At 38.6% G+C, this 27464-nt stretch overlaps 1 long non-coding RNA gene across 2 annotated transcripts in view; it reads left to right on the top strand.

The window, feature by feature from the left end:
• Positions 1-27129, top strand: part of LOC138832467 (uncharacterized) — a 118311-nt gene extending 91182 nt beyond the window's left edge. Inside the window, exons 4-7 of one of the 2 annotated variants that reach the window (XR_011373566.1) lie at positions 18112-18204; positions 25433-25504; positions 25658-25943; positions 26503-27129. This is a non-coding gene — a long non-coding RNA (uncharacterized lncRNA). Of the gene's footprint in view, positions 1-18111; positions 18205-25432; positions 25505-25657 lie in introns of both variants that reach the window. The other variant, XR_011373565.1, reaches the window with a different exon arrangement.
• Positions 27130-27464: the final 335 nt, after the last annotated feature.

Here is a 27464-nt window from a genome sequence, read left to right as displayed (position 1 = left end):
CTCTCTCTCTATCCGTCCTTAGGCATAGATTGTGTTTCCATACTGATATTATCCAATCTCATTTGACATTGGACATTCTTTAACTGTGTTTATTCATTTTAATTGGAAGTATGCTCCAGTTTCATTTCCAGAGTGGAATGTGTTTTTCCCAACTCTGAATTCTCCATTTAATTCAGCCTCATTTTACTCTCTTCCCATCCTATTCCAAAATGATCTTTACACTCCACACTTTTGAAACAGGAAGATATAGTTATATTTGAAGCAGCATTAGCAATTTATAATGGGACTTGTGTGTTTTCCTACTTTTTTACATCTTTGCAAACATTATGGAGACCATAGAAGCCAAAAGTAGAGAAAACAATACCTGGGATGACCAGAATGACATATATAGTACACTATAAAGAAAAATAACTGAGTTGGAAAAAGTTGTTAAGAAACAATGGAATTAGATGGAGATGAGACAAAACCTGGAAAAAAATTGATCTCAAAGAAGTAGAAAGTTGATCGAGATGCATTGGACTCCTACACTGACATGTTGAATGGTGTCCCCTTTGTATAACTATTTATAGATAATAAAAATAGAATTTTAAAAAAGAAGTGGAAAGTTGAGTAGTTGTTATCAGAGGCTAGGAAGAAGAGGAGGTGGAGAGAGGATGACCCTGATGGGAAGATAACTTTGAATATTCAATTGTACAGTAAGGTGACTACAGCTGACAGCAGTTAATATGCATTATTCACATCAGTAGAGGAGATTGCAAATCCTCCCACCACAACATAAGGAAAATATTTGATGTGCTGGATTTGCCAATTATCCTGATAAAATAATCATTACATCTTGTATATATATTGTATAATAGCACACCGTGTGCAGTCCATAAATCTCCATGTCAACTGGGATTGAATAATACCAGTGTGGTTAACACAAAATCTCCTGTACTTTTGTTTTTACAATTATTATGTGTCATTAAAATATATATTAGAAAAGAGCTGGGGAATGTAGCTCAGTGGTAGAGTGATTGCCAATAGTGTGCTAGATTTAACCCTTAGCACTTCAAGAAACAGATAATTAAAAGAAATAGATGTTTCAGAAAAGTTTGTCCAACAAAGAAGTCACTATTTTTTGTTGACAGGGCAGCAAGACAATAATATAAAATAAAAATACAAGAGATAGAGACACATATCTCATATCTTTTTTTAATGCTAAAATAAAACCACCTCTCTCTAAACACTGCAGTAGCCAGAGTGCACTTTCAGGCAGAGAGCATTGTGGGGCTATGCCCCTCCCATTGCTACAGAGGCAATTTCTTATTTCTCAGTCATGTTATAGTAAAGGCTTCTTTTTCCTTCTTCAACATCATTAAGGTGAAATGTTATTGGGGAAAAAAAGAGCATTACCAGAAGGAAATGTTACAGGAACCTGGATTTTTTTTCTTTAAATTAAATGTAGTTTCTAAGTAGTATATTTTAATAGGAAAGCATATTAAAAGTCAAGAGCTTGAATTTATAGTGGATGTAGAAAAGGTAGAGTGAAAAATAATGATACTCTGGAGCCTTAGAGGTTTTAGCATATAGATGCAAGAGCAGCAGGAAAAGGTTATAACATCTTATCGTGGGGTATGGAAGACATTAGTTTCCTATGAACTATGTTATGCAAAGCCTGCTTAATGAAGAACTTGGAATTTGAATGGGGGTCTTAGTATAAGAATATATTTTCTCTCCAGTCTTAAAAAATGGTAAACATGGGCTGGGAAGGTGGCTCAGTGGTAGAGCGCTTGCCTTGCATGCATGAGGCCCTGCGTTCGATTCCCCAGCACCATATAAGCAAAAAGAAAAAAAGCCAGAAGTTGTGCTGTGGCTCAAGTGGTAGAGCGCTAGCCTTGAGCTGAAGAGCTGAGGGACAGTGCCCAGGCCCAGAGTTCAGGCCCCATGACTGGACCCCCCCAAAAAAAAGATAAACACTTTTTACATGAAGCGCATGCATGATGACACATTCCTTTGAGTATTTCCCAATACTAAAAAGAAGTGTTCTTACCCATGCCATTTCCCTACATTTACAATGTTCACTGTTCTCTGGTACTTCCCTTTTTTCCTTCCTTCCTTCCTTTTTTCTTTCTTCCTTCCCTCCCTCCCTCCTTCCCTCACTTTCTTTCCTTCCTTCCTTCCTTCCTTCCTTCCTTCCTTCCTTCCTTCCTTCCTTCCTTCCTTCCTTCCTTCCTTCCTTCCTTCCTTTCTTTCTTTCTTTCTTTCTTTCTTTCTTTCTTTCTTTCTTTCTTTCTTCTTTTCTTTCTTTTCTTTTCTTTCGTGCTAATCCTTTGGCTAGAACTCAGGGCCTGGGAGCTGTTCCTGAGCTTCTTCAGCTCAAGGCTAGTGGCCTCAGGACCACTTCTTGCCTTTTTTGAGCAGTTTATTAGAGATAAGAGTCTCATGGACTTTCCTGCCAGTGCTGGCTTTGAACCCCAATCCTCAGATCTCAGCCTTCTGAGTAGCTAGGATTACAGGTGTGAGTTACCAGGGCCCAGATCGCTGATCATTTTCTATTGCATCCTCTTTTCCACTTCTCTTCTCCATGCCCAGCACTGGCTGCTGTTGAAGATGATATGATTTCTGGATTTGTGGAGTACTTACTTTTTGAGAAACAAATCACTAACTGTGCCTAAGTTAGGAAAAAAATTCATTTGTGGCCTATATGCACTTGCAGAAAGTGTCAACCTGAGAAAAATTCTTGCGAGTCATTCATCTGCACAAGTCCAATCACACATAACATTCTACAGTCAAAAGAGAGGCAAAGCCTTGGTGAGTTTGTCTTTACATTACATTCAAAAACAGAATCCAATCCTTCATTGGTTGTTTTTCTTTTTCCAAATCATAGTCCCAGAAGAATATCAGTGCAGTCTAGCAGTTTAATTCATTATGGATCTCCAAGTGAGGGAAATTTTAATCTCTGCTTCTAACACTTCATATTGGTTTTATCTGTAATTAACTTAGTGAAAATAGTCAGATGACAGGTTCTACGTTGTACTCCAGTTACCTAATTTACAAGGCTCTCCAGAGGAGTTCAATTTCATCACTTTGTACTGAAAAAGTGTCATGTGGAAAGGCAGGAATATTAAATAAGAAAACTAGGTGTTTTAACAAGGCATCCCAGAGGGAATTATTGGATGAGACCACACGGGGAATGTTTGTATAGCCTTTACTGGTGTGGTTAGGTTTGAGGCAGTATCGTGGTCGAAAGAACACAGTACTAAAACCAAAATTAGCTTCAAAGGAAATTAAATCTTAAAAGCAATGCTTAAAAAATTCCTTTCCACCACTCGTCTTCTAGCCAAAGCGATTTTTCTGAAGGTGCACTTGGGCCTTTATTTTCAAATGTCCATCACTTGAGACAAAGGCCCTGCCGGCCATCTCACCTCCAATTTCCTATGCTTCTCTCCCTGGCCAATTCTCCCATAAAAAAGCCCCAAAGAACCCATCTAGCAAAGATGAGAACTGCTTGCAGGGCATAGAAGAGGAAAACTAACTAAACTTTTCTGTAAGGCTAAAGGATGATAACACGAGGACCCTCAAAAAACAATCTTTTACTCTTAAAGTACCATGCTTGTCCCTTAAATGAAAGGGATATGTTTCATAACTCCCCAAAGATGTCTGTAACATAGAAGTACTGAAACCAATATTCCTATTTGTATACATACACCCTATGATCAAGTTTGATTTATAAATCAGGCACAACAATTAACAAAAGTGAATAGAAATAGAAAAACTATAGCCATATACTGTAGTGCAAGTTGTGTCTGTTTCTGCTGTTACTTACTCCTCTTCTTGTGATGATGTGTATGGCACATACTGAGATGAAATGTGGTGAACAATGTAGACTTTGTGATACAACATGAGGTGGTACTAAAAAGAGCACTTCAACATAAGCACCGTGACCTACAGTGATAACAGGGATGCTAAGTGATTCATAGGCAGGCAGGAAATAACTGGACAATGGATGGTTGTTGTTTCAGGCAGGATAGAGGTAGAAATGTAAAATTCTATCATGCTACTTAGAAAGGTGCACAATTTTAAACCCTTGAATTGCTTATTTCTGAAATTTTCCACATTATATTTAAAAAATCTCAGTTGACTCCAGGGAGCTGAAATCACCAAAAGAAAAATCCATGAGTAAAGGAGACCCATTGACTATAGATAAGGAAGAAGGAAAATTCTGATAGCACCAACCTACATTTTATTAATGGCATACAGGGTTGTCCTGGGTAACAGCTGCCTCAAGACATTAAAGGTCCCATCTTACATTGTGACTGTCATTCATGGCTTTCCCATAAACCTTATATTTTATATTTTACATTGAATTTTCCTGTGTTAGTTGGAGTGAATTTAGGACAAGACCTCTACCACTTGAGCCATACCCCTAGTCCTTTTGCTTTTCAGTTTGTTTTCTTCAGTTAGGATCTTAAACTTTTACCTAGGGCCAGTTTTAGACTCTGATCTTCCTATCTCTACTTCCCAAGTATCTGGGATTATATCATATTCTCCTAAGCCCAGCTGGGACCTGCATTTAAAATTCATGCCACTCACGGGTTTTATAGTTAGAGACAGTTTAAGAATTCCCAGATAGGACTGGGAAGGTGGCTCACTGGTAGAGCGCTTGCCTTGCATGCCTGAGGACCTGGGTTTGATTCCTCAGCACCACATAAGCAAAAAGAAAAAAGCTAGAAGTGGTGCTGTGGCTCAAGTGGTAAAGTGCTAGCCTTGAGCTGAAGAGCTGAGGGACAGCACCCAGGCCCAGAGTTCAGGCCCCACAACTGCCCCCGCCCCCCGCAAAAAAAAAGAATTCCCAGATATTTCTGTGTTTGTCTTTACATTAACTCTGTACTTTTCTGTATCTTTCCTATCTTTCATGATTTCCAAGAATTTTCGCTAGACTGAATGTATCCCTTCAAAATTGGTGTCCTAAAAACTTAACCTTTATTGTGATGGTATGAGGAGATGATGCCTTTGGTCAGTGATTAGGTTAGGAAACATCGAGATTAGAGACATCATTTATGGGATTAGTGCCTTTATTTAACAGATCTGAGAGAGCTCACTCTTGTTTCTTTTACCTTAAAAAAATGTTTCATCTTTGAAAAATTCTTTCATTCCCTTTGGCATTTCTTCTCAGACTTTCTTCAGTTTAGCTATCATCTTCCTTGACCTAAGATAATCAGAATTGTTCATGGTACTCCTGGTTAAGATAAGACTCAGCTTTCTATGAGGATAATATCCTTTTATGATTTGCTTTGTAGATCTTCTTGTTGAAACTAAAACATTATAGTTGTTCTGGCTCTTCAAAGAACTGCCATCTTTTGAAACAATTTCTTATTGATTCCCACACCATTTCCTTAGTACTTAATAACTTTCATGCTTATCTTCCAGTAAATATGACTTAAATTAATTATTATATATTCCTAACCTCTATCCTATATCCGCATGAAATAATATTTGCCATTTCTTTATACTCAGGTATTTTAATAATTTCCTGGAGATAGTGATTGGAGAAAATTCTAATTGTTCACAAGTATGAAAGGTAAAATCTGATTTTCAAAAGATCTTCTTGCAAAATTTCAGGTGATAGTGTAATTTATTGAGAAGAGAGACTAGAATTAATATAGGAAACTTTATTTACAAGAGGGAAGTTTTCTTGTGAGTCTAATTGCCTTCTCTTAAGTTGTACATTGAGGAGAGTTAAAAAAAACATAAAATTTGGAAAATATAGTAGCCTTCATTATGATGTTAATTTTGAAAGTATTTGTTGGATTCATTATTCTCATTTTAAAGTACACCAATATTTTAAAATTGTCAAATTTTTGGCATTAGAAATATCTGTAGACATAACCCACATAAACTAAAGCTGTTTCAAATCCTCAATCATATTTTGAAATTATAAAAACCCACAAGGTTTGAAATTTGGCATATTTTTGAGAATCTAAATGCCATTCACATTCTTTGTGCACAGATATTCTGCTTCTCCAAGTGTCTGGTCACATTTCTTTCACTCACTAGGACATTGGTATGCTCCCTGCAGCTCTGAGCAGTTTCCTTCTGACTGGGAGCTCTAAAGGTAAAATGGACAGGGCACATTCAGCAGAAGGAAAGTACAGTAGCAATTTGGTGGGGAGAAGACAACAGAGTATAATGTTAATTTCAGCCCTTTGAGGTTCAGAATGAATATCCCCAAATCAGTTAGTTTCTAAGTTAGACAAGAATTTTTTTTTTCCTGCTGAGGAAACAATTTAAAAAGAGGAATGGTTTGTTTGGTCCATAGTTTTAGATGCTTCAGATCATGCTTGGTTTGCTCCTGTGAGGTGGATCTGTAGTGTGCTAGAATATCATGTCAGCACAAATATGTGACAGGGAAAAGTTGCTTACCTCATGGCAGCCAGGAAGAAGAGAGACAAGGTAGGGACCAGGGAACATAGACACTTCCTAAGCCAGACTTAGAAAGTTAAATAAAGGATACTTTTTCCATGCATATAGACACTAGCTCTAAAAAGGAGATATGAATATAAAAGGGGAACTCTGGGAGAGGAGATCCTCATGAGAGGGGAGGGGAGGGCAGGTTAAGGCCTCAATATGATTGAAACTCACCATATATAGGAGTGAAAAGACCACAGTGAAAGAAGCTACAATTGTGACAAAACAGTGTGGGGTAGGGGAAGTAGGATGAGAAATAGAGTGATAATAATAGAGTAGGTGGATATGATCGAAGTATATACTACATGCATATATGGAAATGTCAGTGAAACTCCTTTGTGTAAGTCATATATGCTACTTAAGAAAAGGACCATTCCAGTGACATACTTCCTCAAACAAAGCCCTACCTCCTCAGTCTACCACTTTCCAAAAATGGCCACAAAATATTAGGAGTCGATGAAGGATGAATCTATGGAAGAAGGCCATGGTGATCCTTTCAGCTGAAGAGCTGATCTTGACTGGACAGCAAGTCTTCACAGGAGCTCTTTGGGGGAGGGGGAACACCTCCTATCCAAACTTCAACAGCTCCCAGACACTCATTTCATTAACTGGGCTTTTTATTCTCGAAAGCACATGGCTTTCCTTTTTCTGCAGCCATGTGTATAAAAGGCAAAGACTGAAGTCTGGGAAAATCATTATTAATTGTTAAAAAGTTTAGGAAATTGTGTGGTTTCAAAGACAGAGTAAATAGAAAAACGTGAGCACTGAGAAATCACCCATATATTTTAGTTTTTATTTTTTATCATAAAAGTGATGCACAGAAGAGTTGCAGTTACATGAGTCAAGTCATGAGTACATTTCTTTTTGAACAGTGTCACTCCTCCCTCATTTCCTCCCAGCGTTTTCCCTTCCAACCCTCTCTCTCCCCAAGTTGTATAGTTCATTCCTGACATGGTGTCTAGTGAGTATCACTGTTGAATTAGTTCACCCTTCCTCCCACTGTCCTGTGCTTCCCCTTCCCCTCCCCGAATCAGATAAATTTACATACAAGGCAAAGGATACAGAAATCAAAAGCAGAGACAAAAGGGGAAAACAAAAAACAGAAAAAAAAGAGAACTGCAAAAAGTAAAATAAACCTATTTATCTCAATGGCTGCCTTTCTACTGCTTTGGGGGTACATTTGGTACATCATAAACTGATGGTTTTCCTAAGAGATGGCAGCCAGATATCAGGGGTAAATTAGATTTACTTGAACAATTTTGACTGTTTAGACACTTTTCTCCTCTGCTTCTATTCAAAGCCTATCTGCCTGTCAGAGCTCCAGTGGAAAAGGAATGCTTTTTTAGCCAGAGCCTCTGAGAACATGTGATTGTTATTATTGTTAGTATTACTATTATTAAAAAAGTCATCTAATGAAATTGCTAAGCAAGGGAGTCAGAGCCACCACCACCTCCATCACTCACATCTCGTCCAGGTGATATCCCAGGTTCAATATAAAATTCTGTTAGGACCCTGGGAAAGCAAACCTCTGACCAGGTGTGGAGTTTATTTCAAGTCTCAGGGCTCTTAGGAAATTCCACATAAGAAGCTTTAATTGCAACACTGACAAATTTGGGACTGAGAAGGAATCAGAATGGGAAGGAAAGAGTTTCCTATGTGGGCTGAATTATATCCCCGGATGGTGTTAGCTTAGAGCAAGTCTGCAGACCTAGTTCTGGGTTTCTTTCCACGTATCTACCAAGATTCAGACAATTTAGCAGTTCCCAAGGCACCGAGGAAATGCCTAGGAACTTGACCTCCCAGGTTGAGTTTGCCCCTCAAGAGATGGCTTTCCTCAGTTCCTTCAAGTCCCACACAATAATTTAATCTTTCAATAATAGGGTGACATGAGAAGCCATTATTTCCGAGGTCCATAATTACCAATTAACAGTGACCAAGAGCAAGTAAACTGCAAAGCCATGAAAACTGGATAAAATGCTGGTGTTCTACATTGGGGGAATAATGTCTGAAATGCCAAGAGGGGGAGGGAAGCTGTGTAACACCTCATTAAATAGAACATTATTACCTAGTGATTTTTTTTCCCTTCATCTTCTGGGACTAACTGAATCAGAGCATCCAATAGCTTTTACCCAGAATGAATGTAATCCAATAAAACAGTTCTTTCCTGTACTGAGAGCAGGTGATGGACCATAGGGACAGGATGGATAAAGCATCAAGCGTCGGGAGCCCTGTCGGGAAGGCGCTGCCTTGGGTTGCAGCACTGATTTACGGCCTCTCTGGCTAAGGGATGAATGAGATATTTCTTTTTGAGAGAGTCTTGCTGTGTAGCTCCAGCTGGCCATGTATTCAAGATCTTCCTGCCTCACATCCCTCATCACCCAAGTGCTAGGATTGCAGGGGTGAGCTACCACAACTGGCACTGGGTAGTTCTTGAAAAGAATTTCTTATTCAGAAACATGATGTCAGTTACAACTTCTGCTGAGCATTATTTTAGACTAGGTGAGACCCAGAGGCAAGACCTCCACTATAGTGCCTGGGACTCTGGTGTTCAATAGGATTGCCTTTACTCTTCCCTTGGTGTAATTCTTGAAAGCAAGGAGGATAATAGTACTTATTTTACTCCCTTGCCAAGTACTCTCCATAATTCCACTAATGATTCTTTAGGAAAATCTCTTTATTTTTGAGAAATCGAAATCCTTTAAAACCACATAAAAATTGCAACGTGATCTCCTGAAGCGACAAATACTCAGATGCTATTGATTATGATGAGAAGAATGGTCAACATGGAACAACTGTAACCACAAAGTTGGGTTGACAAGAGAGGTAATAGAAGAGGTTACACCAGGCCCTCGGTGGGAGGAAATGGGAAGGACATCTCTCCTTGGGAAGGGGAAAAGAGGCAGGCAGATGCCCTGGGATAACTTGTCCGTTTGGTGTTTTCCTGAGGCTTACAATCATCAGAGGCCAACAGCTCTTGGCACTCTCCCTTTCTGCCTGACAGGATCAATTGTTGGCTTATTTAGCATTTAGATGTTTTCAGGGATGAAAAAAATTGGTTTAAGCCTATTAAATTGTATTGAATAAATCTAAGAGACATGGAGAACATACTTAATGCTTTAGTGGTGTAATGGTAAGATTCTATGAAATCAATTTGGCACACAAAGGGCGTGTTTACAGTTCCCGTTTTGCTGAGCATGACCCAGTCTTATCGGAACCATCTGTTCTTTCTCCGTGTCACCATCTCAGAGTTGAAAAGAGGACAGGCGTGTCCGCGCTTGCAAGCATTTCCCTTAAATACCTTTGGTGTAAAACTTACGTGCTTGTCTTTGACATTCCATTTTTATCGATTGTATCTTCTTGGCCAGCATGTTCTCTTAAACTTGATAAAACTTTACATAGACCTGATGTTCAGCATATGCAATGTTTCACTGTTGATTAATTGGCCTGCATGGTTCACATTAATACAGTTTGGTGTGATGTTTCACCTATTTCACCTCTGGCATTTAGTGCACAGTGATCCAATGGAGCTCCCTGTCCCCAACTCTAGTAATCACGATTGGATATTCAAGTCAACTTCTTTTTCTTTTTTCTTTGATTTTTACATATGTGAGAAAACATGAAGCTCTTGTCTTTCTGCGTTTGGATCATTTCATTTAATATAATGACCTCCATTTTCATCCAAAAGAGAGGACCTCATACATATTTATGGCCCACTAGTAAGATTTTTGCCTTTTCTTGTGTCTCAAAAGTTAATAGAGGTAGATTTTAACTATATAGGTAAACAAATAACAGGGCTCTACGCATATATAATGAGCATTTTAACTAAAGTGTGGTTCCAATGGTGCAAGTCCTTTGAACGAGTAACATGTAGTTTAACAAAATAAATTTGAGGAAGCTGAATCTTGTGTTTTCAGGGTGGGGATGATTTGAGGTCGATGAGAGTGGGTTAGATGAATAGAGAGAGGAAGGGTAGATGAATGCAATCATAATATTCAAAGTACATATTTTAAGGTGGAACTAGGTAAACTGGGGGGGGCTCAGGTGGTTTGGGAGAGATGGTGGAAAATGATGAAAGGGGTGATATTGATCAAGATACATTATACTTACATTGACATGGTGATTAAAAACCCCTTTATACAGCTACTTAAGGATAATAAAAAAAAGCACATATTCTTGTTCCATACTAATATTACTCTAGAAATATCAGCAAGCTGATACAAATAGTTGTAAATTTTGGCCCAACTTAATGAGCTTCCTGTTCATTTCAGGACAATTTTGGTGTATGGAGCATATGTCCTGAACGTGGCTAAAGGGTCATTCATGCTATTTATTAAGCTGTAGTAATCTGTCCTTGTTTTACTGTGTTTCAGGATTCTTTATGGTCATCATCCAGTGGCTTTGACTTTGCAAATGTTTGTCAGTGTTGCGAAATCACTTAAAAAGAATATTTCTAGCTCTAGAGTAAATACACTCCTAGTGAGTAAGCGTATAATTCTTGAGTTCAGTTTATCTGATGGATGTACTCACCACGTAGATGGCTTCAGAGAACAACCCTGTCTCTAGCATGATAAGGCGGGGTGTTTGTTCTTACCTTCCACACCTCATTTATTATTAAGATGGTGTGCTATCTGCTTTAAGTCACTTATTCAGTGAAAGCATTAGAGTCAGTTGTACTATATAGAAATTAAATGCTCAATGTAACTTCTAAAAAAGAATTATTCACTAGGGTTCACAGAAAGAGGAATGGCATGGATCTTAAATGTCAAAACTACACTGAAATTGTTTTAATTAAGGGCCAGATGATGGAGGATGCCCATCTATATTTAAGATTTTTGCAACCAGAAATGGGAGTATTTTCACCAGGACTTACAATGCTGATGGTGTGTTAGTGTATACTAAACATGCATTGTGAAATCCCTTTATTGCTGTTTTTCATAATACTTAGCTACTAACAAGTAGATGGAATGTCAATGCATTTTAGTTCAACAGGATAGTGGCATACAGATAAGAAATAATCCACAAAGGAGATCAGAGCAAGTTCTGTTTGGACAGAATATAATACACAACAAAGAGACATTTATTAACCATGAAAAGAATGGAGAGGAAACAAAAAAAAACCAGTACTGTGTGTCTGGTATAAATGCCTAATGTGTTTTAGAAATGGAATGGCCCAAATAAATTGTCGACCAGGAGAATGATTACAAGAATTGTTGTGCTTTGATTGCCCTAAGTATGTATGCCATAATAAGTACAATTTGATAATAATTCAGACTTTGCTTATACCAACCAATGGTACACTACATGGCTTTAAATAACTACATTCTCTAGAGAAAGTGTAAGATCCACATGGCACTTAAATTCAACTAAACATTGACCAAGAAGGAGAAAATGGGACCATTCCTTCACTCTCTCTGACAATGTTTAGAACATGATTGGATTACTTGCATCTCAGATGGACCAGATGGATGAGATTGCAAACGTGTTACTGCTGTACCTAAGGCAAGTTACATTATGTAAAGCAGCTGGGTTGGCTGTATTCAACATGATAGGGAAGAATGCATGCCTTTCTGCACGTTCTATGAATGCAAAATGATGTGATTTTCTGAAAGATAAGCGTGTACTTACCCTTGGAAAGTTGTGGCATGATTTGTGAGCATCATTTGAATGGTATCGCTGCAGAGATGAAAATACGGAGAAGCAGAGATTTTGTTAAGAAAAACGTAAAATTCCTATAATCTTTATTCCTTATTTGGAAGGGCTTATCAATATCCAATATTTGGCAGGAAATTTTAGTCACCAGGTCCTCTAGCTTACATGTGAATTCTTGTTAGGTTTACCTATATTATATGTAATAGTATCCAAGTCCTTCTGTCTTGGATTTGTTTTAATAATTGGTCATGCTTATTCAAGTGTGGGCAGATACGAACATGCTTCCGTGCCTGAGATCATTTGTAAATACTGTCTTTGTGTATTTTCTGGTTCCCCTCACCTTCTCATTTCTATAGGTTTTTATCAAAGAGAAATATTTGTCGAATTATTTACTCGTGTCTACCTTGTACATGCTGCGTTCATTTTTACTAGATACAGTTCACTCCCATAAAAATCTTCTCTTTTAAAATGGCTGTGTCAATGGTTTCTAGTCTTTTCACACAATTGTATAATTATCACCACTGTTTAATTCCAGAACATTTTCAGTATCCCACAAAAAAGCCCAGTGCATATTAGCCGTGCCTCCCCATTGCTCATTCCCCTGAGTCTCTGAGTCTCTTATGGGCTTCATGCCTCTGCAGACTTGCCTGCTGGGACATGTCACATGATGAAGCCCACAACATGAATCCCTTCAGACTGATTCTTTTGTTTCACACAAAGTTTTTCAAGTTCACTATGTTGTATGTACTTCATTCTAGTGTGTTGTACAATAGTAATCCATTTTTGATACTCCAGATTTTCTTATCAGTTGCCAGATAGTCAAGTATTTTTATAACGTTGACTACTATGATGAAATATATATAATGCATATATATATTCTATATATATCTATTAGTGATAATCCTGCTATAACATTTTTTAATATATGTGCTGCCGAAGTGAACATTGCTATAAAATTTTTTGTACTTTTCACTTAACTAAAATTCTAAAAGTAAAGCTGTGACTCAAGTGGTTGAAAGGTAGCCTTGAGCAAAAAAATGTTTAGAGTTATTACTCAGGCCCTGAGGTCAAGCCCTAGGACTCTCTCTCTCTCTCTCTCTCTCTCTTTCTCTCTCACACACACACACATACACAATATCATGTACAGTTCTTCATAGAGAGTGTAGTCTGTATTGAAATATATTAACATATTAATTTAATATATTAAAATAAAATAATCTTCTTTTTGATCTCTGGTTTACTTTTAGAGTACTTTCATTTAAAATCAAAGTTGGTATCCAAATATGAATTGTCTTCTATGTCCTCATATGTTTATTTTCTCTGTAGAAAAATAGGATATTATTTTAACTCACCGGACACCCATCTTTCCATATTTTATTTAATTAGCAGATTCTATTTATGTATGTCACATTTCTTGAGGGCAGTTGCTTGGCTACGTCTCTTATTTTACCCATTTCCTTTTCTTCTGCTTGTAACTAGTAGCTACCTAGAAGAATCGTTTTTCAGATGTTTGCTGCACTGACTCTATAATACATATGGAATCATAGAATTTCCAAGGTTGAATGCTTCTTAGAGGTCAAGATGTCTGTGATGTTGTGACTAACACGGGAGATACAATACTTTAGCTAAAAATATGATGGTTATTTTGACTCTTAACTTTCATACTTAACTACAGCATTAAATTCTTGAACATTCCATTTGGGAAGATAGAAGAATAATAGAGTATTTATTTCTAATTGTAAGATTTTGCATTCTTGTATCATAAAATTTGAAGTTTGGGAAAGAGAAGTAGTTTAATTTTTTTTTTTTTTTGGTCCAGTCGTGGGGCCTGAACTCTGAGCCTGGGCGCTGTCCCTCAGCTCTTCAGCTCAAGGCTAGCACTCTACCACTTGAGCCACAGGACCACTTCTGGCTTTTTTCTTTTTGCTTATGTGGTGCTGAGGAATTGAACCCAGGGCCTCAGGCATGCAAGGCAAGCACTCTACCACTGAGCCAACTTCCCAGCCCCCATAGTTTAAAATTTTATTAGTGAAAATGTATACTACTATCTGACATTCTGAAATGTCTGTTATCATTAAAAAAAACCTCTCTCCAGCGTTGCCTTGTTATATATTCACAGGTTGTTCTAGTGTTCTGTTTTGCATGTTAGGTACAAACATTATCTTCTAATATTATTGGAACTTTATCTACTTTTGAAGCATAGTAACATTACTAATTGTATATTGCTGGCCCAAATTGTTTCAATTTTTTTTTGTACTTTTTATTTTTGTAAAAATGTTAAACAGAAGGGTTACAGTTACATGAGCAAGGTAATGAGTACCTTTCCTATTGAGCATTGATGCCTCCTCCTTTGTTTACCCCCTACCATCCCTTCGCTCCCACCTCTACAACTAACCCTCCCCCACCCCGCTGAAATTGTAAAGTTCATTTTCAACATAATGTTTTGTACATCTCATTGTTACAATGGGTCAACCTGAATCCTTATTTAAGCATTTTGTTTTTTCCCTTCCCCTCCCTCAATTAGAGAAGTGTATATACAAGATGCAGGGCACCGACATCAAATACAGTGAAAATAGGGGTTATACCATGGGGGAGGAACATACAAAGCAACAAAAAAAATCACATGGTACATTGTAAATACATTAGAAACAATAGCAAGAAAGGAAAAGATAATTTGTGTCCCTCTCTTGGAGTTCATTTCATCTTATATAGTCATATGTACATAGCTTTTGGCTTTTTCTGCTTGTCCTACACATGTACTAGTTATTGCAAATAAGGGAAACCATGGGACCTATGTTTCTTTGGGCCTGGCTTACTTCACTTAATAATTTTTTCCAAGTCTTTCCATTTCCTAACAAATGGGGCAATGTCAACCTTTCTGATGGAGACATAGAATTCCATTGTGTATATAATACCACATTTTCTTGATCCATTCATCTACTGAGGGGCATCTGATTGGTTTCATATCTTAGCTATGGTAAATAATCTGCAATAAACAAAAAATCACTAAATGTGGAAGATACATAGATTGTGCTAGTGCAACAGTATTTCCACTCAAGGAAACTAGAGTGTTACTGGAGGGCAGGCCACACACACCACACACACACACACACACACACACACACACACACACACACACACACACACAGCCTTGAGCACATTCTTATCATGCAAGATTTCTAGGAAGCCATCAGAGTTAGAAGAAAAGGCTTCAGGAACCAACTGGTAGTTGTCCACTTACTGGGTAAAAATGGCTCAATTCAAGCTCTTATGAGGAATTTGATTAAAATGAAGTGAATCCAATTAGCTTAACTTTATAATAATATTACAAATTTAACGGCTCATCTTTGGAAGATGATACAGAATTAATTATTGCCTAAAGGAAAAAATACCTGGTTAAACCAAAGATTAAACCAAACATGATACGTGACTTTCTAAACCTTCTAGCAACACAGAGGGGAAGTAGTCCTTTCTAAAAAATTTTTGGATGAATTCATTAAAAAGAGACTTGGAAGTGGTGCTGTGACTCAAGTGGTAGACCACTCGCCTTGAGTTGAAGAGCTGAGGGACAGCGCCCAGGCCCAGAGTTCAAGCCCCACAACTGGAGACAAAAAAGAAAAACGTTTCTTTGTAGCCGGTGCCTGTGGCTCACATCTGTAATCCTAGCTACTCAGGAGGCTGAGATCTGAGGATCGAGGTTCAGAGCCAGCCCAGGCAGTGGCACTGTGGTTCAAGTGGTAGAGTACTAGTCTTGAGCTGAAGAGCTGAGGAACAGTGTGCAGGCCCAGATTTCAAGCCCCACAAAAGAGAGAGAGAGAGAGAGAGAGAGAGAGAGAGAGAGAGAGAGAGAGAGAGAGAGAGAGAGAGAGAGAGAGAGAGAGAGAGAGAGAGGAGAGGATAGAATTATAAAATTTCCACTTAATGTAGACCTAGACACCACATTACTAGTGTCACAGCAAGAGAGACCAGAGTCTTTGGACCTCTTCGGGAATATACCACTGTGTGCTCTTGCTACAGTCATGGCATGTGAGATTGAACAGGGCTCTGGGCCCACTGCCAATTTGTAGGAGACAGAAAGAGATAGCTGGGAGAATTCTTTCACAGCCATGCGCAGTGAATACTGAGAGGGTGCTCTCCAAGAAGTCTCCATTGGTGGAAAGGACATGTTGAATAGCATCCAGTCTCCCAGTACATTGTAAGGAGAACAGGGGAGAGAACGGAACAACACTATAGATGTACAGTGATTTAACCAAGATATTCTTGGTTAATAGAGGAGATAATAGCAAATGTCTGGAGAGTCTTATGTTAGAGGTAAAAGTATAAAATACAAGGAAGCAAGGCCTGTAAGGAAGCACCCAGCATGTGGGAAAAGAGAGGACTATTTGGATGGCTCAGGTAGTAGGCCTTCTGATGGCTGGTAAAGTTCTATGTTTTCACACAGATGACACTGCCAAGGGCCTTGCATGCATTGCCTGATGAATTGCCCTGCATTTCTTATTGCTGCTGTATTTATTGGCTTAAAATGACATTGATCACCTATAGGTCAGAAGTGCAGATAAGCTCTGCTGGATTCTCTGCCACATGGCTGAAATCAACTTGTGGGCCATTTGGACTCTTGTCTGAAGGCTCTAAGTAAGAATTCCCTTCCAAGTTCCTTCAGGCTTTTGGCAGAGCCCAGTTTCTTGTGGTTGCGAGGCTGAGGATTCTGTTTCCCTGATGACTGTTGTGTTAGTCACTTCTCATCTGTGTGACAAAATACCTGAGGAAACAAGGGAGGAAGGATTTATTTTGGCACCCTGGTTCCAGACGTTTCAGTGTGAGGTCACTTTGGTTACTTTTGGGCCGGGGCCTGGTGAGGCAGCGCACCATGTCAGGGAGGGCATGGGGAAGGGTGGGCACAGAGTGACTCACTTCATGAGGAGAGAGAGGGGCGACGGAGAGAATGCAGAAGCGGCGGTATACCCTTTGAAGTAGGTTCCAAGGTTTGTACCCAGAAATCTGACCAATCTCACCTCCCAACAGCACCACCCCCTGGAGACTAAGCCTTCAATACAGGAGTCTTTGGAGATATGTGATGGTATTATTTTTTGCTTATCCTGGGGTTTGCACTCTGGGCCTGGGTGCTGTCCCTGAGCTGCTTTTTTTTCTTTTCTTCAAGACTTGTGCTCTGCCACCTGAGCCACAGCTCCACTTCTGGCTTTTTCAGTGGTTAATTAGATGTAAGAGTCTCATGAACTTTCCTTCCCTGGGCTGGCTTCAAAAGGCAGTCCTCAGATCTCACCCTCCTGAATAGCTAGGATCACAGGTGTGAGCCACCAGCACCAGGCCTTTGGAGCTATTTTATAGTCGAAATACAGCAGCCATCTTCCTGGAGCTTTCCTCAACTCCTTAAGGACACACAGTATTCCTTGCCACAGTGGATGGTGACGTGTGTAGGCTGTGAATCTCTCGATTTCTCCTTCTCTGCAGCAATTCTACTTTCCTCCATTACTTTTAAGGCTCATATGAGCATCTGGGTCCCACACCAATAATCCTGGATTAGTGCCCTCCTTTAAGATCAGATGATAAGTAACCTTAATTCCAATTCCAAACTCCTTTAGCAAAAGTATCTATGGTTGCCTGGCGCTAGTGGCTCAAGCCTATAATCCTACTCAGGAGGCTGAGATCTGAGAATCTCGGTTCAAAGCCAGCCTGGGCAGGAAAGTCTGTGAAACTCTTATCTCCAATAAACCACCAGAAAACTGGAAGTGGCACTGTAGCTCAAGTGGTAGAGCGCTCGCCTTGAGCTGAAGAGCTGAGGGACAGCACCCAGGTCCAGAGTTCAAGGCCCCCCCCAAAAAATTATCTATGGTTGACTAATGGGATTTAAAATACTGGGTGATTGGGAATTCTGCTACAGGTATTTTTTAACCTTTCGCATTTGTCTTGTATGGGTTTCCTTTATCTTATATATTTGTCTTATAGTGATTTATTTTACCTTATACATTTGTCTTGTGTTGCTTTGCCTTTTAGTATAAGCCTAAGAAATCATTGTCACAGCAAACTGGTGCTTTCTTGTGAAGAAGGTACCTTTTCCTCCTTAGGAACAGCCCCAAGAACCAAAAAGTAAGTGATTCTTTTTAAAATTGGGAAATAAATCATAACTTTTACAAAGGGTTTTACCGTGGTATTTTACATGTGATATATTATAGTTTTGTTAGATTAACTTCTTTTATTGTCATTTTCTATTGTCCTTTATTGCCTTCTAGTGTCTTTCTCCAACTTTTTAAGCTTACAGTGAATTTCTTGGTGCAATCTTCATGCATAGACACAATGTATTTCAATAACATTTGTCCTCCTTTATTCTCTTTCCTTCTCCTTCCTCTTCATCCCCCCAAACATATATAAAGTGTATATATATGTGTGTGTGTATGTGTAAGTATATATGTGAATGTATAAGGCTGCATATATGTATATAGATCTAGAATTTTTAGGTAAAGATTCCACAAAGAGTAAAAGCATGAAATATTTGGCTTTTTGTTTCTGCCCAGCAAAAAAAAAAAAAGTCAATGAGAAGAATCAAGAGAACCCACAAAATGAGAGAAACCTTTTACTAGGTTTTCCACAAATAATAGATTAGAATCCAGAATAGAGCTAAAAAGATGGTAAAACAATAATTAACTCAATTAATAAAAAGGCAAATGAATTGAACAGTCCTCAGAAGAAGAAATATAAATACCTAAAAGATAAATGAAGAAATATAAGGACATAGAGGAAATGCCAATCAAAACTTCCATCTCACCCCATTTATAATGGCAATCATTTAGAAAAACAACAAATTTCTAGTGAGGATGTGGGGAGAAAGCAACTCTCATAAACTGTTGGTTTGTGTGCAATGGCTCTGCCAGTTCATATGGAGGATCCTTAAAAAATAAAAACAGGCCTACCTTATAAACTCACCATACCATGCTTGGGAATATGTCTGAAGGACTTTAAATCAATATACCAGAAGGATATCTGTATATCCATGGTCATTGCAGCTCTATCACCATAGCCACACTATGTTTTCAGATGAATGGATAAAAAGAATTACATATATTCATATATATTATGCAATATATTGTATCTAATAAATATATGAATAGATAAGAATATTACTCACTGATGAGGAAAGTGGATAGAACTGGAGATCATCAGATTATCTATCAATACATCTTTATGAAACATTCTTTTTAGTAAGTAATACATATCTATTTTCAACTTAGGAGGAATTGGTTGCGTTTACCTAGGGAAAATAAAGTGAAAGTTCTCAAGACATATAATAATTTTATTTGTTAAAATAAAAAATAGCATCTGGACACTGGTATCTCATGCCTGTAATCCTAGCTACTCAGGAGGCTGAGATCTGAGAATCACAGTTTAAAGCCAGCCTGGGCAGGAAAGTCCATGACACTCTTATCTCCAATAAGCCACCAGAAAACTGGAAGTGGCACTGTGGCTCAAGTGGGAGAGCATTAGCTTTGAGTGGAAGAGCTGAGGAACAGCGCCCAGACCCAGAGTTCAAGCCCCACAACTGACAAAAAAAAATAGTGAAAAATCTCACTTGCAAAATGTGTGAGAATTGTTGGCATTCACTTTCCCTTGCATTACTGTTGAGTGCTATGATGAGAGTGTCTACCTTTAAGCATTTCCTGCCACTAAATCAACTGAATACATCACCTCTACTTATGTCCTTCTCCAAGCCCTGGCTTTTACATTAGTTGGTATGTGTAGGACTAAATAAAAAATAACATGGTTACATGTTTTATAATCATATACGGTAACATTTATATATTCATTATTGATGTGACTAGCAAATGTGTCCTGAAGTCTGAGTAAAAACAAATTAATCCAATAACACTCATCTTTACTGTCTTTTATTTTGGTGATGTGTACATGCTTGCAGTCACATAAAATTTTCTTTCATGTGTTTAAAAATATATTGCAAATAAAATATACAATATATGTTTCACAACTTTTTCTGTAGCTCTTTCAAAAAAAATCTAATTTTGCTGTGTACATATGACCATACAAGTTGATGCTAATGGAAATGAGCTACAAGATATGGAAAACAGGTGTTTTTTGGTGGGAGAGGGGTTGTTGACCTTGTTGTCACCAAGGTACTATATCTAATTCTTTCTTCTTCTTTCTTTTATATTTTTCCTCTTATTTTTCTTTTTCCATTGGTTTATCCTTGGTCATCATTGTCTTTGATTCTGGCACCCTGCGTCTTGTATATATATATATATATATATATACACACACACACACACACACATATATATATATATATATATATTCATCTGATTTGGGGAGGCGAAGAGGAATAACAAAATGATGAAACAAGGACAAAGGATGACCCATAACAACAACAATACTCATGTCGGAATTAACTTTACAACTTGGGCAGGGGGGAGGAGTGGAGGAGGGAAGGGATAGTAGGAGAAAAACAAAGGAGGGGGTAACAATACTTGACAAGAAATGTATTCATTTCCTTACTCATGTAATGGTAACCCCTCTGTACAGCATCTTTACAGTAAAATAGCGTCTTTGGAATTGAAGTTAAGTCAGTTTCTCTGTCTCTCTTTCTGTTTCCCTATGTCACCAAGACTCCTTTAAGCTCTGTATCCTCCTGCCTGGGCATCCCAAGTGCTGTGCTGACAAATATTTTCTACTCTTATAGTTTGGGAATGAAGTGTCTCCCCAAAAGGATCACATGACTAATGCCTGGTTCCTAGTGTAGCAGTGTTCAGAGACAATGGAGCCTTTGGATCATGACTCTGACTTCACCAATGGGCTCACCTATTGATGGCTTTTTAATGTATGGCATTATTAGGCCCTGGCTGGAGCAGGTAGGGGGCTGGGACTGTGCCTTGGTGCCATGGAACATTCTCCCTACTTCCTGGCCACCGTGAAGTATGCAGCCCTGCCCCCTGTGCTCTTCCAACACAATGCTTTCTTCTGTTGGTGCCAACCAGCCATGGGGACCAAAACCTCTGATGTTCCCCAATAACTCCCTCCTTAAAATGATTTCTCTGGTATTTGTCACGGACACCACATCCAGCCACTCCTCCTATTTTCAATCAGAAAAGTGAGCCTCCACCCCCCCCCCACCCCACAGGAGATGTGTCCAGGGAGGCCTCCCCAGAAGCAGAACTCAGCGCTCCTGATCACCGGTGTGAAGCCTGCCCCAATGCTATGGCATTATGAAACAGTTACCACCATCACTGTCATTTATTTTAAGTTACTTAAAGCCTTGTGACATTTGGTACTTCCTAGTTCATCAAGGCTCTAACTGTATCTGGTTAGAGATGATGCTGGAAGGGGCAACACAGCCAAGAGGTGGCAGGTGATATGTGAAAGTAGGTCACTCTAATATCCCTATCCACATGCTCTTCTGTTCTATATCCCTTTGCTCCATTGCGGAATTGACATGTTGATTCCCAATTTGGGTTTTTATTGCTGCATTTAGTGTCTGTTGTTTATCACAATGGCTGTTAGGAAAAGCCTTTAGTTCTCACTGATGGAATCAACCATTCCTAGAAGACATGAGTTAGATAAAGTAGTTTAGAAACTTTTTGATCACTTTATAACAGAGAGTAAGATTGGTAGAGTCCTGCTTTGTTTTTGTCGTTGTTTTGTTTGGTTTGGTTTTTTGATTCCCTAATTGGTTCTCAGTCCAGACGCTGGTTTAAGAGGATATCTAGTTCCAAGCAGACATAGACTAAGATCTTGTGATTCTGTGTTTATTTTATTTTCATAACTACAATACTTAAAAAGGTTTTGTTTCATGTGTAGAGTAGGTTAATCAGCGATCAGCTATTCTTTCTGGTTAATGGCTGCAAACACATGCTGATATGTACGTAAGAATTGGAGCTGTAAAATTATATTAAGTGAAGTAAACCAGGCCCAAAGAAACATAGGTCCCATGGTTTCCCTTATTTGCAATAACTAGTATATGTCTGGAATAAGCAGGAAAGATCAGAAAATATGATGGTAAGCAAAATGAACCCCAAGAGAGGGACACAAGTGGTTTTTTTCTTCCTCGCTATTGTTTCTAACATGTGATTTTTTTTGTTGCTTTGTATGTCCCTCCCCCATGGTATAACCCCTGTTTTCACTGTATTTGATGTTGGCATAATTTGGGAAAGGAAAAGGGAAAAAACAGATTGTTTAAATAAGGACACAGATTGACCCATTGCAACAATGAGATGTACAAAACGCTATGTCAAAAAATGAACTTTACAATTTAGGTGAGGGTGGAGGAGTGAGGGATAGAGGAATGTGGGTGTAGCTGAGGAGGTGGGAGGGAAGGGATGGTAGGGGAAAAACAAAGGAGGAGGCAACAATTCTGGATAAGAAATGTACTCATTACCCTGCTCATAATTGTAACCCCTTTGTACAGCATTTTCACAATAAAATACTTAATTAAAATTAAAAACTATAATAGTGAGGCTAATGAAGAATAGCAAAGTCTCCCCATGCACAAAGCAACTCCCTTTGTCTGAACTCTAGCAGAGCCCCTTAGAGCCCGTTTCTCAGCTAGCCTTCAACTTTGGCATATACACAGTGGAATGAACATCACTATGGTTTCAAAGAGTTCAAGATGACATTGTTAGGATGACCCTGGACTCCTTTATAAGTTGCCCTTATAAAAGCCTGTCTTGTAAACTCAGAGCTGGCAAAAGGATTTGCTATTTGTTCCAGCCATTATTTAGTAGTGGGTCCCTTCATTTTCCAACCTTTATGGGAGCTTAGGAGCTTAACTTCAGTAAGCACCTGCTAGAAAACATGCTAGAAAACATCCTAGTCTTTTTTCTTTACTTTATTTTTGAGACAGGTCCTTGAGTGTTTTTCCTACTTACACTTTCCACATGGCTGGGATGACAGGTATTGGCCACCACATCAATGTTTTTGTTGTTGTTGAGATAATGACTTGTTGTTTTTGCTGCAAATCATGATCACCATGCTCTCTACTTCCAAAACAGGATTACAAGAGTAAGCCACAACACTCAGCTACAAAGGGGTTTTTGTTTGTTTAGGTGAATCAGAAATTAGGAGATTAAGAGAAAAATTGGACCTTAGCTGTGTGGGCAATTTTATACTTCTAAGATATTTAAAATAAATGGAATGAGAAGAAAAGAGAGAATGGAAGAATCAAGAAGAGAGAAAAAATGACATCTGGGTGCTGGTACCACTGTAAACCACCATCTTTGCATTTTTCTGTTACATATATTTAGAGGAGGGGCTGTATACTACTAGGAATTCAGAGCAGAAAGACCACTCACTCTTGAACAGCCTATCTCTTCTCTGTTATTAGGGGGATTCAGTTCAGAAAGTTGGTGCAACCTTCTATGTCTTCCTGTAGCAGACAGAAGACCCAAATACTCTTGACAGAGCAAGCACCTGTTTTAACTCTCTTAAGAATCTTCTTGACCAGAGATGACTTAAAAGTTACTCTAAATGCATACTGTCCTTTCTTAGGGAAATATGAAGAAAAATACCATTGCCTCTATCTTCATAAACTTCCCGGGGAAATTTAGCAACCCAGTGATATATAGCATGTCATACGGATAGGCTTGTGGGTGATGGTTAATTTTTGGGAAACTGATGGCAGAGAAAAGATAGAGAAAAGAATTTGTGGAGAAATATTTAGCAAAAGGTAGTTTGCAATGGAAGAAAGGTGAACTGTGACATGTTTAATGAGAATGGACACAGAGCAACCTTATGATTCTCTCTGGGAAATTTGTTTTGCAAGAAGGCTCACTGCCTAAAGTGCGCTATTATTTCTATAACTTGGCTATGATGAATAGTGCAGCAATGAACATGGATATGCAAGGTCTTTACCATATCCTGACTTCTGATCTTTTGGATAAATGCCCCAGAGGGATATTGCTGGATCATAGAGAAGTTCTATGTTTATTTTCTTTGAGAAATCTCCAAACTGCCTTCCATAGTGTTAATACTGAGGAACATGTTAGGGTTCCTTTCTCCCACATTTGTGCCAGCATTCATGGTTATTTGTGTTCTTGACAATGACCACTCTTACTGTCATTGTTATACTATTTACCATAGCCAAGTTATGGAAACAGTTTAGGTGCCCTTCAATGGATGAATGGATCATGAAAATGTCACACACACACACACACACACACACACACACACACACACACACACACACACACACACACACACACACACACACACACACACCCCTCACAATGGAATTTTACTCATCCATCAGGAAGTGATATTATGTTGCTCGATGAACCTGGAAAAAATTATGTTAAAGGAAGTTAGTCAGGGTCAGAGAGACAAAGGATGCTTGTTTTGACTCATATGTGGAAGTTAGATCTGAATTATAAATAAATATATATAAAACATATATGGTCATAGGCACATAGACACAAGCATGTTAACTGAAGTATGGTATATTCAGGGAGGATTCCAATGGGGTAATTCCTTTGAACAATGAACGTACAGAATGACAAAATGAATACCAGGAAACTGGTATTTGTGGTGTGTGTGTGGGTCAAGTCAAAGAGGGTGGGGGAGGGGAGGGAGGATTGGGCAAATGTATCATAATATTTTATGTGTTGTGTGTGTGTGAAAGTGGAAGTAGGAATTTTGAGGGAATAGGCAGGATTGGAGAGAGGTGCAAAATGATGGAAGGGATGAAATTGATCAAGATGTATTGTACAACTACTTGAAGAGAAATTAAAAAAAAAAGTCCTTTGCTATTTGGAAAACAACCTGCACTTGAAACACAGGTCTGATGGTCACATGATCTCTGGGTTTAGAGGTGGTATGCTCTACTGTAACACCATGACTGCGTCATTGACTTAGTAATTTGTCTGTATGCCAGTGAAATGGTAGAGATGACCATATATTGTCTTAAAGGTTTTGCAAATTAAAGTTTGAATGTTCATACTGTGGCAGAAGATATGTGTGACATTGAAACCAAACATTTCCTAAGAGTGGAAATGATTCAGAAGGTTGTATTTACGATGGTGGAAGCAATAGTCAGATGCAGTGAAAGAAGCCAAGCATCCTAATGACTAAGCATGTAAATGAGATTTATGGGATCATGATGTCTTTGGTGTTGCTACATTGAACCTAGCATTTTGGGAAATAACACTAAACACACTGAATCTTCTAAATGTGTAATAAACAGCAGATAATTCACCCTGTCCCTACCCCCCTCCCTCATTCACCAAAATTATGTTTATCAGTCCTGGGAAATGACTTTGTCTTGTCCTCGAACATTGTGGGCGATATAATGAGTGAATGTAGAGACTCTTTGTTTATATTTCAGAGCTGACTCAGCAGAGGACTCTTCCTTCACCAGTGTCCTTCAAAAGAGGAAAGAGTTTGACTTCAGTGGCAGGTGGGTTGAGTGGCAAGATTCATTTACAAGTTTCCTTCCTAATTACAACTCACATTTTATCACCTCTGGTTTTCAGAAAGGATCCATTTCAATCTTTTTTTCCTTACTCTCTATTTTATTCCTTTTACTGTGTGTTCTCATCTTTTTTCCAAGGAGTGATGAATAATCCCCTCGTCTGTTTGATGAAGACAAAGCTGAGGTACAATGCCTTGTATGAGTCACAGGAAGAGTCAAAGTTGTCCCGGTCTCTGGAGCCAGTCTCTTCACAAGGACTCCTCCTTGTGATATGGAACACATCTCCATCCTTTATAACAAAGGATGACACCCACAAACTACAACCCCCTTCTAAGATGACAGGTCTCTAACACTTCATAGACTTCATTAGCTTAGCAGAGATTGCTATACACCATCAGCCACCAAGAGTCTCAAAGCTGTCCAGGTATGTGGGTGAAGTTCTCTACATGTAGCTCAATTGAATTGGGAGAAATTATGTTCTTTTTTTTTTCTGGGCCTGGGACTTAAACTCAGCCTGGGTGCTGTTCCTGAGCTTTTGTGTTCAAAGCTAGCGCTTTACCACTTGAGCCACAGCTCCACTTCCTGCTTTTTGTAGTTAAGAATCTCATGGATTGGGGCTGGGAAGGTGGCTCAGTGGTAGAGTGCTTGCCTTGCATGCGTGATGCCCTGGGTTCGATTCCTCAGCACCACATAAGCAAAAAGAAAAAAGCCGGAAGTGGCCCTGTGGTTCAAGCTCTAGCCTTGAGCTGAAGAGTTGAGGGACAGCGCCCAGGCCCAGAGTTCAGGCCCCACGACTGGAACTCAAAAAAAAAAAAAAAAAAAAAAAAAAAAAAAGAAAAGAAAAAAAGAATCTCATGGATTTTTACTGCACTGACTGGCTTCGAGCTGCAATCCTAAAATCGCAGCCTCATGAGTAGCTAGGATTATAGGTAGGAGCCACTAGCATCCAGCTAGGAAATTACATTCTTATCACTTCAATTTAGGATACAGTATCAAGAAAAGGAAATGTTTGCTGGGTGCGGAAAGGCACATCTGTAATCCCAGCTAGAGGAGGTCAATGTAAGAGGTGGACATTTGAGGCCAGCTTCTGCAACCTGATTATGAGACACTATCTAAAATACCAAGTAAAAATGGAAGGACTGGGGTGTAACTCAAGTTTTAGAATGCATTCTATCAGCACACCTAGGCCCCGAGTTTAAACCTGAATTTCAAATAACAGACAAACAGATAAAGAAAAAATGTACTCTAAAGAACTGAAAAATAGCTTTCATGGATAAAGTGTTCTGTTGAATGGGAGAATGTGGGTTACTTAGGTTGTTTTTATTTAGTTTTCACAAAATAAAACTAAGATATTGTAAAAATCACATGAGACAGAGTCATTTGCATTAGATCCTTTGCACATTTAGATTGCAGGCACTATTGCTCAAAACTATAAATTCTGTATTCCATTTAAGAAAGTGTATTTATTTTATTGAGGTTAACACAGTATTTAAGTTAATGGAAAACATGCTTCAATTGCAGAGTATTTCCACCAGAATTTCTGGATTCTGTACAACAATCTGTTTCTATTTTGAAAAAAAAGTTTTGCTGTTGTGTGACCTAAATATTTCCTTTTTTCCCCTCTTATTTCACTTTTGTACATTCATGTACTCTTTTTTCAGGTATATTTAAATAAATTGAATAGTTCAACTTTAGATAGAAACATTTCCTAGTGATGTCTATCTTTAGTGTTTCATAAAAATACACAATCAATTTGTTCTAAAGTCTGAGCCTTGTGTCTATATAGGAAGTGGGAGTTTCTAGTGCTGATACTAAGATACTGTTGGGATTGGAGATAGAGAAGGAAAAAAATATAAGGATCACAGTTCAAGGCCAGCCTGAGCAGGAAAGTCCATGTGACTCATCTCCAATTAACTATCAGCCTTGAGGAAAAATGCTGATAGTC

Source organism: Dipodomys merriami, unplaced genomic scaffold, assembly GCF_024711535.1.
Source record: "Dipodomys merriami isolate MVZ:Mamm:240054 unplaced genomic scaffold, mDipMer1.0.p SCAF_2, whole genome shotgun sequence".
Taxonomy (NCBI): domain Eukaryota; kingdom Metazoa; phylum Chordata; class Mammalia; order Rodentia; family Heteromyidae; genus Dipodomys; species Dipodomys merriami.
Note: the sequence above shows the minus strand (reverse complement) of the source record. Positions and strands in the feature narration are given on the sequence as shown.